Source organism: Myotis yumanensis, unplaced genomic scaffold (assembly GCF_028538775.1).
Source record: "Myotis yumanensis isolate MYYU_CA2020_CCGP unplaced genomic scaffold, mMyoYum1.0.hap1 SCAF_10, whole genome shotgun sequence".
In the NCBI taxonomy this organism is placed as follows: domain Eukaryota; kingdom Metazoa; phylum Chordata; class Mammalia; order Chiroptera; family Vespertilionidae; genus Myotis; species Myotis yumanensis.
In genome coordinates this window covers 56,610,488-56,627,022 of record NW_027223761.1, presented here as the reverse complement: position 1 = coordinate 56,627,022, position 16,535 = coordinate 56,610,488, and the positions used below count along the sequence as shown (strand labels likewise).

The window sequence follows — 16,535 nt, the reverse complement described above, 5'->3', positions numbered from 1 at the left end:
AAATGGAAACTTGTTGGAGAGTTATTTATTTATTTATGGTAAAGATTTATTCCTATTGATTTCTGAGAGAGAGAGAGAGAGAGAGAGAGAGAGAGAGAGAGAGAGACATAAACATTGATCAGCATGACCCAGACTGGGAATTGAACTGGCAACCTTTCGGTGCACAGGATGATGCCCAACCAACAGAGTCACACCAGCCATGGCTGGAGGGTTTTGATTTAAGCTAACTTCTTACAAAGAACACTCTTCCTGCTGTGTTGAATATAGCCTGTAGAGAAAAAGTGAAGAAGCTAAAAGACTATAACTAGGTAAAAGCTGACATGGTTTGATTAAACATGGTATCTGTGAAGGTGGTTAGAAGCAGTAGCATTCTGAGTATATTTTGAAGATAGAACCAAGAAGATTTCTTGATAAATTGTCCTATGTTAGAGAAAGAGAGAAATCAATGAAAAGTCAAAGTTATAAAATGAGTCAATTATAAGTATAAATAACTTTTTTTTCATCCTACACAAGAATTACAATTTTTTATTATTATTAGCTCATCCTAAGGCAAATGTCATACCCTTGAGCAAGTTACAATTGGAACTTACTTTCGAGACTTAGTTGTTTCCATGCTCCTTTTAATTTGCCCTAATTCAGCACTTTTCAAGTATGATGTAAAGCTCTATTGTAAATGTCACTGAGCAATTTAGCATTATATAATTTTGTTTTCCTTTTCACCTGAAAATATCACTATTATACAACATGGAATATCCTTCACATTTTAGCTTTTAGAGCATAGGAAGTAGACATGTCTTGGTAAACAATGTTTTTTTTTTACCTTCATGGAGTGCTTTATCATTCCTGACCTGCTTTGACATGTTTTATCTGAGCCCATCCCCTCCATACCCCTGGGACACAGCAGGGCAGGGAATGTGTGTAGGAATTTGGAGAGTTTAAATGACTGAGTGGCCACCTTGAGAACCCCTTTTGACTTAAGCTCAGCCCACTCGCTTGTGTACTTTGAGCCAATTCTAACTGATGAAGGATGAGGAACTCAGTGTATCCTACGATAACTCAGAACTAAGTGGCCAACACAAGGCTCAAATCTGTGACCTTGTCCTCATTGCCAGTGCCCCATCCAGTTGGGCTAACAGAGCATTTTATACATCAGGCTTAATTGCATTTCCACAATCATCTTGTCATTAGTTCCCCTTTTATTTTCCTCAGAACTCTCACTATTTCTTAAAAATTTTTTTGTATTTGTCTCACGTACACCATATTTCCCATCTTTCTTATTCAGGAAGATCAACCAACAGCTTTGCTGGCCTCCCAACAAAGTACTAAAGCTCGATTCGTGGATTACAGTCAAAGAATCTCCAAAATGAATGCCACCATCAGAGAACACATGAAAACGGGGAGAAGAAAGACACCATTGAAAGATCAACAAGGTGTGATAGATACATATCTTGTTCTTGCCAATTCCCGAAGCTGTCATGGAACAACTTGCCTTGTTTTCAAGGGTTTGGTGGGAAATCTACATTAGTCAGGAACTCATTGGGACCAAGCCCTCGACTCCAGTGTCTTCATCTTGTAATCTTCCATCCACCTGCTGCAACACCTGGCTCCCCAAATTCAGGAGGGAAATATAACGTGTATCATAACAATCATATCGTGCAATGCCTTTCTGTTCTTTCAATTAAGCCATGCAACTGATTTATACCGGCATCTTTTTCAGAGGTAGAAATGAAGTGTTTTTGGATTTAAAGATTAACTCAGAATTTATTATTATTATTATTATTAATACAGTCTTGGTGAGTTATAGGGGTGGTGGGAGAAGGGAAGCAAAGTCATGTGAGGAAGTAAAATATATTTAACTGCTTCGGAGGAAGAAATTTTAATGGACGTAGAAAGAATGGTTTGTAAGAAGTGCAGACATGCAAAATGGCACTATTAATAAGTAATGCCATGAAAGAGACCGTCCTTTCTCGCCGATCACACCTCTGACTGTGGGTTTCCGGGCTTCCTGATTTTTCTCTGCCCTCCGGCAGTGACGCCCCTTCTCCCCAACACCGTCAGGGGTTCGAGTGCCCCCGTCAGAGAGAAGCCTATTCTGTACCTGCTCCCCCAGCTTCTCTCTGAGTGACACGCCACCCACGCCTCCCCACACAGCTCGTCTTCCGCGTCTCCTGGAGGGGAGCAGAGGAGCTGCAGAGGGAGCCCGAGGCTACCCTCGCCCGCACCCCGAGACGAGGAGGCTTCCAGACACTTGTCCCCCGAGGAGCCTGCGCCCCGGTCGCCCCGCCGCGCGCCGCGGGAGCGGGAGCCGGCTCTGCGCTGCGCTCCCGGCTGCGCCCGCCCGAGTGCGGCACGTGCTCCCGGCGCTGGCGCGGGAGAGGAGCGAGCGCCACCGCCGCGGGCCCCGCGCCCTCCGCCGCCGCCGCCGCCTCCATCGCCGCCGCTAGCGCTCCCGCCGCCGCCGAGGCCGCTCCCCGAGCGCAGGAAGCCCGCGGGGAGCCGCTAGCCCGGGGCGCCCGGCTCAGGGCGCGCAGCTGGTAAGCACCGCGCGGTTTTTCTTTCTTGTGAGCCTTGTGCCGGAGCCCCTCCCCCAGCGCGGGGCTGGGAGCATTCCGGCCGGGGGCGGGAGCGCGGGCCGCGGACCCAGCCGGGCAGGTGGTGGGCAGGTGGAGAACCGGTGGAGCCAGGGACTCTGGGAGGTCCTGCAAGTTTAGAAAAGTCACCCCGCAAGGACGTGTGCGGTGGGGATCAGACCTGCCTTTCGAGTCGGGAGCCCCAGCTACCGCCGTGTCGCTCCAATGAGAGGGTGGATGAAGCTCATTTTGCTCTTCTTTGCACGAGTGAGGGATTCAAGTGGGCTCGTTTCCATAGAAAACGAACTGAAAAATATCAGAGGAGAAAAAGAAAATAGAGATCGGGACCAAAGGAGGCGTCTGGACACCGCTCTCTCTCTCACTCTCATACCGATGCATGTGCACAAAGGGGTGCATTTATCAAGGGAGGGGGGCTGCGCTGTCTTTGAGGCTATTGGGTGTTGGGAGGGGGGCTATTATAGAAGCATTTGCTGTTGCTTCCCCCGGAAAAGAGGCAGCAAGCAGGGGACGTTGTTGGGTATGAATGCCAGTGTTCCCTTTATAAATGACACTTCCATGACTACATTGCCTGGAGGAAGAGGTTTTCTAGAGCAGGGGGCCATTTTAAGGGGGTTTACATGCAACTCTGGCCCTTTGAGCTCAAGTTCATGTACTCCAAGTGGGGCTAGGAAGACATCCTTACTCTAGATTCCTTTATGGAACTTTGGCAAAGGATGGGGTCCAAGAGAGGGATGTGGGGAGTGAGAGAGAGGGAAGAGAAGGGAGTGAATATGCCTGAAGGGGCTGTGTTGGGAGGAAGAGGAGCAGGAGCCTGGACAGGTTTGGTATCATTGTATTCATTCAGTTGCCCCCTGGGTGGTCCCTGGGCTGGTCTCAAGGGAAATGTGTGACCTTGAACACGTTCCTTAACCTTTGTGTATTCAGTTACTCCATCTACAAAGTGTAGATGTTGTTCGGTGTTTTGGAACACTAAGGTCCCAGGCAGTAACCGTGACTGTATGGCGTTGAGGATCTGTATACAAGAAAGGAAGAGCACCCAGAAAATCCAGATCATGGAAGTTTCAGGGCATTTCCCCTCCAAGTGTCAAAGGCATTTGTAAGCTCCTGGTTGTGCGGTTGGTGTCATGCGTGCTGGGAGGTCTGTAGAAATGGGTGAGCAGGACAATTGGACACCTAGCCGTAGCCAAGGGAACCTGGAGTTCTGAGTGCTGTTTGGAGGGGTTCCGTTCCACAGAGCTAAAATCACATGCTTTTTTTTTTTCAAGGTAGCAATTCAAGAAGGAGGTTTGGTAGCAAGCTGTGAAGTTCTTTAAATGTGAGGGCTTGGGAAAGAATTTGGAATCTATTCGAACACAAGGAAAATCAATGGCACCCTACTTTAAAGGCTGGTCACTAAGGGTGGAGGAAGAACATTTTAGAAATAGATCCTAGGAGACTGTAATCTGGGCAGAGGGTTCAGGAGGGAGAAGGGAACGGATATCCTTTCTGAGAGAAGGGTGGCTAGACTCCTCGGCAGGGACTGGCATCTGCCCGGTGTCCCTGACGCCTCTGGCACTTGTCTGAAAAGGGCACAGGCACCCCTTCCACAGGCGCAGGCTTAGAACCTAGGGATCTGCATCCCAGGTGCTGAGATATGAAGGTGCACATGGGAAACCTCAAGTCCCCCATGTGAGCAGCTGGCAGTGGAGCTGGCTTACCTTATCCAGACTCAACCCCAAGTCTGTGTTCCTAAAGGAACTCACTGTGCCACTTGGTGGCACCAAAAAGTTGTGCTGAGAACTCTGTTCTCTATAAATACAAACTACCACCCCCCCTCCTCCGCGCTCTCCCCTTCCCCCTTCCCCCCTTTCTCAGTAGCAGGGACATTGCTGCACACAACGCCCTCAGCTCTGCTGTTCGGTGCTCACTGAGCTCAGGAGATGAGCTTAAGATCTATTGGGGGGGGAACAAGAAACTGGAGAAGCCGGCTCTGCCCCTGTGATCTGCAAGGCCCAACTTTGTGGGGGCTAGCTAGACCGCACCTCACTGCCCGCGGCGTGGCCAACTGGGGGGTAAGCTTGCTAGTGTCCCCATGCCCAAGAGTCCCCGGGGCGGGAAGGATGCAGCAGCTGTCAGTTTGCTGGGTAACTCACAGTTTGGTTTTCCGGAGGGAGTGAGGGAAGGGAGGAGGAGGGGTGGTCAGAACGGAGATTGAAGTCCGCTCCATTTGCAGCTGCCTTAGTTAAACCTGTTGGGAGAAAAGGTGAAAGTGATAGGGTAAAGGAGGGAAGTACTGCAAAGGTTGGGAAAGGGATCCTGCATGCCTTCAGATCCGAGTTCCCGCTCCCTAAGCCAGGCGCGCATGTTTAGAATGCAAGCTGAGCTGCCCCAAACCACCCAAGGGATCCCTCGGAATGGAGAGAAGCCCAGGTAGAGAGGGGAAGGAAGGAGAGTCGCTTCCCGAGAGAGCTCGGTTAGCTGCTGCGACCCTGGCGCCTGCTGCGGAAGAGTGGGGACAGCGGGTGGTGCTGAAAGCACGGATTTTTCCAACAGGCTAGCGAGCCTCTTTCTAAACCTCCGTCTGAGTCCTCCCGCTTTTCCCTCCCCCATGGATGTACCTTTCCCTTCGGACACAAAGCCTGCTAGTTACCCCAGTGTGGCAGCTTGAGCGACATGGCGAGCAGGGCACCCAGGCTACAGTGACTTCACCCAGGGGAATGAACCCAACCTGGGGCAGGCCCGCAGCTAGCCCTTGCCCAGAGCCTACCACTGTACTTGGGACCTCACAAAGGGTCATGCAGTCAGCCTAGAAGGCCCTTAGAACTGGTGCTGGAATTCCTACAGCCCCCATTTCCCTCCGGAGCAGGTGCTGTGGTGATGGGAAATTGAGGAGAAGTTAACAGGCCTTTGTGCTTATTTAGGCACAATGTTGGTTATGCCTCAGCTGAACTATAAACTTGAGTAGCCAGGCAGATAGATTCTCCAACACTTTACTTCCCGCTAAGCAATTGGCACAGGCCAGTGGGAATGCAGAGTCTCCCTTCCACCCTCTTCTTCATTCCCTACATGTTGCTCTATTGTTCAGAGTCCCTAGAGACTGAGCTAGAGCTAATCTGTATCTTTAATGCTGGCCACTGGCCATGTGAGGCAGCCAAGCAAGCGTTGCCTTGTACTATGTGCATCCCCTACACCCAGTGGGAAGAAGCTGCAGTTTTCTGTGGAATCCTCTTAGTTATACAACATTCTAGACATTCTTTGAGTGTCGGGAGTGTTTGGGCATGCTGCCTCTTGTTAAGTGTGCTTTGTATTCCTTATTTCCCTCATGACGCACAGGAAATTTTCTTCTTTAATTTCTCCTTTATATCTTTGTAGTTACACATTTAAGAATCAGTTGTGACCATTTCTGTCCTTTTTGGATGTGATTTCTGTTTAAAAGGCTCTTTGGTATGGATCTGAAAACTCTGCTCCCTGAACTCATCAGGTTAATGCACATGCCACAAAGTCTCCAGCCTTCGCCAGCCTAAACCTTTTCAGCACTCCGGACAGATCCTCCAAGGTTTCTTAGGAGAATGTTGATAGAACACTTGCTACATAATCACTTCTTTTAAGAGAAAAAAGCTTTCCCTAGTCATTTACACTCTGCTTGACAACATATTTAATCTAAATATTTTATTGCACCTCCTATATCTCTGCTATCATGTGGCAATATTTTGGCTGTGGGTTATGTTCAAAGACAAATCAAACTCTTCAATGTTGATTTATTAAGCGGGAATATTGAGATTATTTGTAGTGGTATTTGAGTAATCCAAGTACTTCCCCAGTTCTTTATTTCCACAGGTAGACACAGCCCTCTGCCATCACTTCACAGTACACATTGTTGGCACAATGACAAACATCAAGCTGAAAATGGAAAAATTCATTCATAGGTACTACGTCCAGCACAAAATATACAGACTTTGAAAATATCAAGTAACTATATACAATTTTTAGTTTTTACTCTCATTATTGACATTGTTATGCTTCAGTTCAATAATTTGTCTCAGATACACTTTCGTGGCTAAAAGATGTTAATTCTAATTTTTTCTTCAAAACACATTGAAGATTTAATGGGGGAGTTATCATATTGTCTGTTATGGAATTGTCAGAACATTTTAGATAGAAAAACTAAATTAAATGCCAATAAGGGTAGATGAAATTGCAGGTAGAAAATATAAGATAAAGTTAATCATAAAACATATTGTACTTGTTTGTACACAATTTTCTCTCAGGGTTTTCATCCTTATTGGGTGAAGAGACACATCTAACTATTCCTCCTTATATTTTTCATGTTACTTTAGTAGCTAGAATATAAACTAACTTCTATTTTATGAATTGATATATGGTGATATGCTTAAGCTAGTCAGTTTGTTTGGATATACTGAAGGTGTATTACTACAAGGCAGAAACACTCTACAATTTAGAAACATGTGTTATTTTTAATATTTAGAGAAAAATTAACCCTCATCCTGAGGCAACATTTAGTCATCATTTTCCATAATGAGTGGAGCTTAGAAGAACATAAGACAGCAGCATTTAAAAGAATATTTTTTAGTCGATGATGTGCTTGTACAACCAAAGAGAAAAGCTTGAATTCTGATTTTAAAATTTCAACTATATGTAAATGAGACAATATCTTCTTTTTTAAAAAAAAATAATTCCTAATTTTTTTAATTGTTGACACTATTATAGGTGTCCCCCATCCCCTCTCCCTTTGCCCACCTCCATATTACTTTATCTCAATTGGTTGAAACATAGTTCTAAAATATGTTATGCCACTGTTGTGCTTTCATTTCTTTTAAATTTACAGAAAACAATCTAGAGTTTTACCAGTTCTAATCTTGTTTGAGTAATATGCACCTTCTGTCAGAAGGGGAACTAAGCAAAAGTCTCGGTGCAGGCTCATCCCTGCTCTAATAACTACAATTAATGAGCACATCAGGCACCATGCCAAGCACTAGATATGTTATTTAATCCTCATAACAATTATCAAGGCAATGTGTGTTCTTTTATGTTATTCAACAGAGTTTTTTTCTTCTTCTTCTTTTCATTATCACAGAAGAGAATGGAAAGGATAAAAATATATACAACTTATTTTTTGGAACTCAAACTTGCCCTTTTGCCATTGCATTAGATAACCTTAATCTATGGTATGGTTCAACATCATGAAATTGTTTCATTGTGGTTTCCAGTGAGTTGTGGTATGTTTGCAGTGCAAACCCTTGCACAAGTTTGCCCAAGTTTGAACCCCAGTTTGGTGGCTTACCAGCTTTGTGACCTTGGGCAGGTTAACTTAGCATTGCTCTGCCTCCGTTTCCTCATTTTTAAAATGGGGAACAGGTTGTAACACTATTAGCCTTATTGAGTGACTATGATGAATTAATTGCACAAATTTAAGTAAAGTGCCCAACCCACAGTGAAGAGTATAGAAATAGTAATTACGGCTTGTCAACAGCCCTGTGGGTTGGTACATAATTGCTTTCTCAAATATCTTCTCTTATTTTAGTCAAACTATTCACAAAATTTAATGGAAAGACATAGTTGCAAAAAAAATGTGCTTTATGTAGAAGTGATTAGGTTGGTCTTGTAAAGACAACAGACCTAAGAATAATTCCCTAATGATTAGCTTTCACAATAACTTTGGTAATAGGCCACTAACTTTAAACCTTTGAGCATAAATGTTCTGAGAAAAATTAAAGGCTCATAATCATAATGGCACTAGTGAGCATTTCAATAATAATCCAGCCTATTTACATTTATAATACATTTACAGAGGAATAATTGAAAAGTATTTTTTAAAAATTAACTTGTCCTGATATACAGTAATGTATTAGAACTTTTTAAAGATCCAAAAGAAAAGAAAATAATATACTTTTATGTTACTTTTTAAAAAATAAAAATGAGATTTTGAAAAAACAACTTATAAATTACTATATAAAGCTATTCTTTATCTTGTTAAAATTATAATGAACTTTGCCCTTTTTATCAAAAATAGCCTTTGAAATGATGAAATATATCATGGGACACTCTTCTCACATTCATTCATTGTAATTTGTGGATAATCAGAACTATGCTTATTTAATGTAAGGCAATATTATCCTTAATGCTCACAGTTTAATCTGAATTTCTCAAATTAAAATTGCAAGCAAAGATAATGCAACCAGAAGCAAGATACAAAGTCAAGGGAATCTGACAAGCTTTTTTCAAACTATTTTCCTTAGAATTGTTAGGAAAAGACTTTGCGGAGCTGACATGTCCAAATGATTGGCTCTTAGTTGTGTTCTTTTTTGATGATTATGTAGACCTTACCAGAATGAGTTTCATGTAAATCAGCGGTTTTCAGCTGGGAATGACTTTGACCTGCAGAGCGACGTTTGACAGTCTGGGGACATTTTTATTCATCACAACTAGAGGAGGTGTGTGCCCTTGGCATCTGGAGACCAGGCATGCTGTGAAACATCCTATAGTGTATAGAACAGCAACCCCTTCCCCCCGCCCCCAACAAAGTATTGTCTAAAGCAGTGGTTCTCAACCTTCCTTTAATACAGTTCCTCATGTTGTGGTGACCCCCAACCATAAAATTATTTTCGTTGCTACTTCATAACTGTAGTTTTGCTACTGTTATGAATCGTAATGTAAATATCTGATATGCAGGATGTATTTTCATTGTTACAAATTGAACATATTAAAGCATAGTGATTAATCACAAAAACAATATGTAATTATATATGTGTTTTCCGATGGTCTTAAGCGACCCCTGTGAAAGGGTCGTTCGATCCCCAAAGGGGTCTCGACCCACAGGGTGAGAACCGCTGGTCTAAAGTGTCAACAGAGCTCAGGCTGAGTAATCCTGACCTAATGTTTCTAGGAAACAGTTACCTAGATTTATTTGGTTTATTCCTATGGCTTCTGGAAAGAGCTGACTGGAATGACTTAAGAATTTGATGGAAAGCAGAGTCTTCAGCATATTTTGTAATCAATGTATAAGGTTTAACTAAATAACCCATTTGATCCTATGGGAGGCATTATTATTTGATTATGTTGAGTGTGGGCTTTGGAGCCAAGAGTTGGGTTTCCATCCTGAGTCTGCCATTTAGTATAGATCTGAGACTTCTGGCAAGATTCTTTACCTCTAAACCTCAATTTCTAGAGATATTTAATGTGGATAGTAATCATACCAACCTCACAGGGTCTTTTTGAGATTTATATTAAAATAATGCTTATACAAGCACATTATTTAGCACAAAGGAAGCATTCACTAAGTATTTTGAAGTTAGTAACTAGAGGTTGAGTTAGAAATGCAAAGCCACATTGTCAGGCACCTGATGATAGGTAATATAATATGCACAATAATGCTTTAAAGTCTTTAGAGCCATGCCATAAATAACAAGAAAGCAGCTGAAGGCTGCAAAATGGGGAAAAGGCTATAATCCCTGCTCGATAATTAAATTGAGACTAGTTAACAGTGGATTACATCATTTTTATTGCTTTGCTGTTGAAAGCTGTTTCAGGTCTTCACGGACTACTAAACCAGTATTTTTAAATGATTTAGTGAGTTTTATTATACTGCCAGCACCTTTTAATTAATGCATGAAATTACAGATTTAACTCTCATATAGTATTATTTAAGGCCCCTTTTTTGGTTCCAAGGGTTTTCAATTAAAGTATGGCTTTGCTTTTTTTCCCCCCTGGGCAAAGCAGAGAGGGTGCTGGACTTTCTTGTTTACAAGGTCACAGATGTGTGCTTGAGATAGCTACAACAATGGAGGTTTCCTCAGGCTATAGCACTCTTGATATCATTATACCTTGGAGGGTCTCTTATCTATGGTATGCACTTGTTTTCAAGAAAATATATCAAAGGCATCCGTGATATATGCAATATTGACACCTCTGACTGCCTTTGATGAGGGTATTGCTCAGGCAAAAGGGATCATTTTTAGTGTTGATGTCCTGAGCTGTGTGATTTGCTTGTGTGGGGATTAAGTTATATAAGAGACATCTGTGCCAGAAAGATGGTCAGCATCTGAGAAGATTGTTGAAAATAAAAGACAATGTGATTTGTGAATCTTGTTACAATGCAAGTTGTCACTTATGGAAAACTCTATCCACCAATATTTCTTTTTTAGATTCATTTAGGATACAATATGAGACTGTATTATTACCTAAGACAAAATACTTTTATGCATATTAAATATGTCTATTGTTTTCTATAATGGGGTAGTGGTTAATTTTGTTATGTTATGAACCCAAAAATATAATACTGAATAAAGCAGTCCAGGGCTTCTGAAAATAGGAGCCTAAACCAATATATCTTATAAGTTGCACTATTATATACTCTCATCACTTTCCACTTTTGGCTGGATTAAAGTTCTTAATGTATATATCTATAACGTTTTGAAGGCTTTTGTCATTGTATTAGTTAATTCTTGCCCACTATCTGTAGCAAGAACCTGATTGATTTTTTTTCTACCAATCTATTACCCCTACCATCTCAGAGTTATAATCTAAAGCAAATAATTTATTCTCTTGGAGACTCTATTTCCTGATATATAAAATGGGGATAATCAGACTTTCTTAGCAATAATTTTGTTTTAGGTTGAAGTAGGATTAATAATGGAAAATGGCGCTGTACACTGAAAATAATGTAGCATCATTATTTCTCCTCTATTTCTTTTAAAACATATTTTATTAATTTCAGAGAGGAAGGGAGAGGGAGAGAGAGACAGAAACATCAATGATGAGAGAGAATCATAGATCCGCTGCCTCCTGCATACAACCTACTAGGGATTGAGCCCACAACCCAGGCATGTGCCCTTGACCAGAATCAAACCTGGGACCCTTCAGTCCACAGGCCAACACTCTATCCACTCAGCAAAACCAGCGAGGGATCTCCTCTATTTTTATACCAGACCCTTATTAAATGAACAAATGTAGCTCATGGTGAAGGAGAAATGTCCTCAGAGCTAAGGAGAAATGTCCTCACTGATGAACTTGTACAAGAGCAAGAAAGAGAAGGTCCTAATTGAAATAATATTGTGTGGTACCCAGAATTGATGGGGTTAAGCAAGGAAAGAGGACTGAGAGTGAAGTTAATGCCACTTCTGAAAATCTAGATTAATAGATTATAAAATGAGAAAACATTTATGCCAGCAATATCATGCATTACCCCCATTGAAATACTCTCAAATGTAAGTAAAGTATTTATATTATAAAGTAGGAAAATTCATAAACAATCTAAATATCTAACATGGGGATAGTTAATTAAATTTAGGTTCAGTCATATAATTGAATACTATGCAACTGTCAAAAAGAAATAAATTTTCTAAGTGTAAATCTTATCTCTGCTACTCACTTGCTTTGGAATCTTAGCCAAGCTATTCTGTTTCTAAGAGCCCCAGATCCTGATCCTCCATCTGTAACATATGCATAAAATTATTTATCCTATAGTTTTTAATGACAATTAAATGACATTTCATAACTATGACTAAGCATAGTACCTAGAACATGGTAAGCTCTCAGTGCATTTTTAAAAAATTCTTACCCAAGTGTATATTCTTCTTGATATGAGAGGGATAGAGGAAGAGAAAGAGAGAGAGAGAGAGAGAGAGAGAGAGAGAGAGAGAGAGAGAAAGATATGAGAGAGAAACATTGATTAGTTGTCTTCTATAGTCTTCTATATATGCCCCCACTGGGGATCGAACCTGCAACCTAGGTATGTGCCCTGACCAGTACAATGCTCTAAGCAACTGAGCCACCCAGCCAGGGCTCTGAATATTTGAATTATTCTTATTATTGTCCTCCTCATCAAAATGAATTAATATGAAAAAAATCTTTACAATACATTATATAGATAGAAATTAAATACATTATAATATAGATTTCATGCTAATATTTCATTCAAATAAAATATCTGTGTATACAATATTACATGCTTAGAAAATTATAGAAGAGAAAATATGAAGTTATAGAAAGTGATTAAGCCTGCGTTTTGAGTGACTTGCTGTTTCTGGTCCCAGGCCTGCTAAAACGCATTTAATGTCTACGATTTTCAGTTAAACTGAATCATCTACAGGCTCTCTCTAGTTTTATGTTGCTGTTCTCCTTAGTAGGTTGAAAGCCCATGGAGAGCACTAAAGGTTTCTCCCTGATACTTCATCAGTTCTTGCTTTTCTTGTTGAGGCCTTTTGTTGCCTGGCCCCATTGGACAACAGGAGTTTCATTGTTTCTTTTTTAGTTTCCCATGGTGGGGCAGGAGGTGCTATCTTCGAACCTCAGTTAGGTAGTTGACCAGAAAGCCAAGCAGAAGCAGCTTGTTGTGTTTTTGTTGTTGTTGTTTTATTTTGTTTTTGTTTGTATTTTGTTTGTTTGTTTGTTTTTTTGCCTGCAGAATTTTGTTGAACATCTGTTTTATTCAAGGATTATACTAGGTGCTGTACATGGCACAGATTTAACCTTTAATGTCTTTGAAGTCTGTTGGAAGACAAAACATGTGTATAAATAACTACAATTTTAGCTTAGTAATAAGCATGATAAGAAAGTATGGATAAAACTGCCATGTGAGTTCAGAGGACAGAGCAAACACTGCAAGGGAAGGGATTTGGGGAGATGTTGTAAATGGACTATTTAAAAATACTAGGATTACCTCATTCAATCCTCATGAAAACTCTTCAAGTTAGGTCCTATTCTCATTCCAATTAGGCTCAGAGAGGCTGAGTGACCAAGGCCACACAGCCAACAAATGGCAGTGCCGGGATTCAAACCCGGGTCTGCTTTTCTCCAAGCCCCAGTTCTTAAAAAGCTCTACCATAAAGGCCTTTGAATTAAGAATGTATCCGGGATCAGAAGCAGAATGAAGAAAACCATTGGGGAAAAGGATTTTCTGGAGGAAACATATTTAATCTGACTAGCACATTCCCAAGGAAGAGCAAACTTAGTGGAGATGAGGCTTCAAGAATGACTGGGGCAAAAATTTAGAAGGCAGATCCCTCAATCTCACACTTCAAATAATCACAAATAATACCTATGTTTTGTTAGTAAATTTAGAAACTTAGGAAACACAGATAAAGACAAAAAGGAAATAAAAAATCGTGCCTATTTCCACCACCCAGAGAACATCCCATTAATGTCACTGTGTACGTTTCTGAACTTCGTGCATGCATATACACACACTCATAATCTCTCCTGTGAAAATAAAACCATATCTGCTTTTTATTTTTGCTTAATATAACATGAAAAATTCACATTTCACCCCCCTCAGGCCACCACACACACTTCAAAAGAGAAAGTTTCTGGGTCAAAATATTTTTTCATGTCCTTTGTAGGTTTCTCCCTATCTCTCTGAATTTAAATATTGCAGTACCATGGGGCTCAGTCCTAGAACTAGTTTCCTTTCTATATCCACTTTGTCATCCAGTTTTGGTATATCAAAAAGAACATCTGTATATGGATGACACTTATATCCAGCTTCTTTTGACATATCTCTTCTTGAATTTCTAATAAGTATCTAAAAATTGATATATCAAAACTGAATTTGTTATCTCACCCAAATCCACTCCTCCAGTTTTCCCACCTTAGTCAATGCGACACCATCTTTTATTTGCACAAGCCGAAAACCTTAGTGTTTTCATTGATTCTTCTATTTCCTTCACATCCCAAGTCAGGTCCAACAGCAAACTCACTCTATCTTCAAAATAGATTCAGAATTCTACCAGTTTTCGCCACCTGTCCTACCATCTCCCTGATCCAGGTGACTGTCTGTCATCTTCCCACCTGAATTACTGCAGTAGTTTCCTCAGTGCTCTCTTGGTTCTGCCTTTGTGCCCTTATTCTTGTTGAAATGTTGGTCAGTGTGTGTCCGTCCACTATTGAAAACTCTTCCAGAAAATCTCTCTCATAGAATGTTAAAGCTGAAGTCTTTTCAAGTCTCAAATGACTCAACATCATCATATCATCTCTTGAACCTCACTCCTTCCTCTCTCCCCATTTTCACTTCATTGCAATCACATTAGCCTCCTGAGCTTGCTCAACACACTAAGCTTAAATCTGCCTCAGGGACTTTACATTTGATTTTACCTTTACCTGCAATTTATCCAAAATTTTTTTTATAGTCTATGCTTCTTTGGCTACATTATTAAATTTTTCTTACATATCTGACACTTTCTATCTTCCTTCCCTGCCTTATTGTTTCTCTTTAACCTTTATTACTGTGTAGCATACAGTCCTTTACCTCCTTACTTACTGTCTGACAAACCTCTTTAAATTACAGGCTCTATGAAGGCACAAGTTTATATCTACTTTGCCCATAACTGAACCCACAGGAACTAGAAGAGTGCTTGGTGTAAAGCTGTTCCTCCATAAACACTTATTGGACAACTGAGTGATGCGATTAGAGCTAGTGTATACCCTACTGGTCGGTTTGGAATTTATGTTCTATTAATTTTCTGTATTTTGAGAGCACATGGAATGAATTGTTTAACCTTACCACAAGTTCAGTTGTAGCACAGTTCTGTCAAATGTGTAAGTCATAATTTATTTCCGAATATGCTTTCCATGGTATCTGAGCTTCATAGCTCATATCAATAAAATATAGCCATTATGTCTATCCAAGGCACACTAAGAAGCAGTCATTGCTTTATGATCTGGTGGCCCATAATGTAGCAGGGGCGGCCAGGGCAATCTAAATATAATACAAATACAGTTGTGCTAGATAATTATAAATATTTGTACCTTCTATGTTCTGAATCATCCCTTTCCTGGAATGTTCTTCTTCCTCTAGTTTTCAAAGAAGCTCCCATAAGATTCTATATCCCTAGAAAGTTCTAATTGTCTTTGGGTGCCCCCTCTCATTTTCCCTGGCCTTTATAAATACCTCTCTTGAGGGAAAGGGGGGTAAGGCAGCAGAGACAATGCTAACCTTTGACCTGAATTCCAGGTCCATCACTTTTTGAGTAATTGGCTGGTTTTTAGCTTACAAAATCCATGCCATCTGTAAATAGAGATAATGAAATAATGCCCACATCTCAGTATTGTTATGAGGATTATTGACATCCACACACCACAGATAGAGACAGCCCCACACGCAGACACGAAGACACAATGGGGGAGTAAGATATATTGTATTCTCTGCAACGTGAAAGCCTTGTCTAGGTCTGTAAATACTAAAGGGCATTCTCCTTTGGCTTCTCTGATGTCACATGTTCTCACTTTCTCTCCTTACTTTCTGAGTTGCCCCATTTCCTTAGCTGGCTTTCCCACAACTGGCCTCTTTGTGGGGCTTACTTTTTAGCTCCGCTTTCTTTATATTTGCTCCCCAGGTGATTGTATTCATCCCAAAGATTTTATATATCGGTGACACTCAGTTGACATATGTAACTCAGAATTGTCCTCTAGGTCCAGCCTTACATATTTGCCTTCTTATTTAACACTTGTACCTGGATGCTTCAAAAATATCTCAAGTTTACCATGTTCAAAAGAAAATTATTAAGTTTTCCTGTGCCCCCATCTGTTTCTGTACCAGTCTATTCTATTTCTTTTTTTAAAAAAGTATTTTTATTGATTTCAGACAGGAAGAGAGAGGCAGAGAGATACAGAAACATCAATGATAAGAAAGAATCATTGATGGACTGCCTCCTGCATTGCTCCCTAATGGGGATTGAGCCCACAACCTGGGCATATGCCCTGACTGAAATGGAACTGTGACCTCCTGGTTCATAGGGTAATGTTCAACCACTGAGCCACACCAGCCAAGCTCCATTTCTTTTAATGGTACCTAAATACACTAGTTTTGTAGACTCAAAACCCAGGACACTAATTCCTTTCTCCCTTACTATTCACATCCAGTCTATCTGAAAATCCAGTTCATTCTACTTGCAAAATTATCTGATTGCATAAACTTCTTTCCATATCTACTCTTACCAATCATGGCCAAGT

The 16,535-nt window shown here is 40.9% G+C and overlaps 1 protein-coding gene across 3 annotated transcripts in view; it reads left to right on the top strand.

Moving 5' to 3' along the window:
• The first annotated feature begins 2,450 nt into the window (after positions 1 to 2,450).
• GRM5 (glutamate metabotropic receptor 5) overlaps positions 2,451 to 16,535 on the top strand; it is a 443,750-nt gene continuing 429,665 nt past the window's right edge. For 2 of the 3 annotated variants that reach the window (XM_070425829.1, XM_070425827.1), the window contains exon 1: positions 2,451 to 2,534. The gene's annotated coding sequence lies outside the window, so the exon portion shown is untranslated. Of the gene's footprint in view, positions 2,535 to 4,549; positions 4,643 to 16,535 lie in introns of those variants that run through there. The other variant, XM_070425828.1, reaches the window with a different exon arrangement.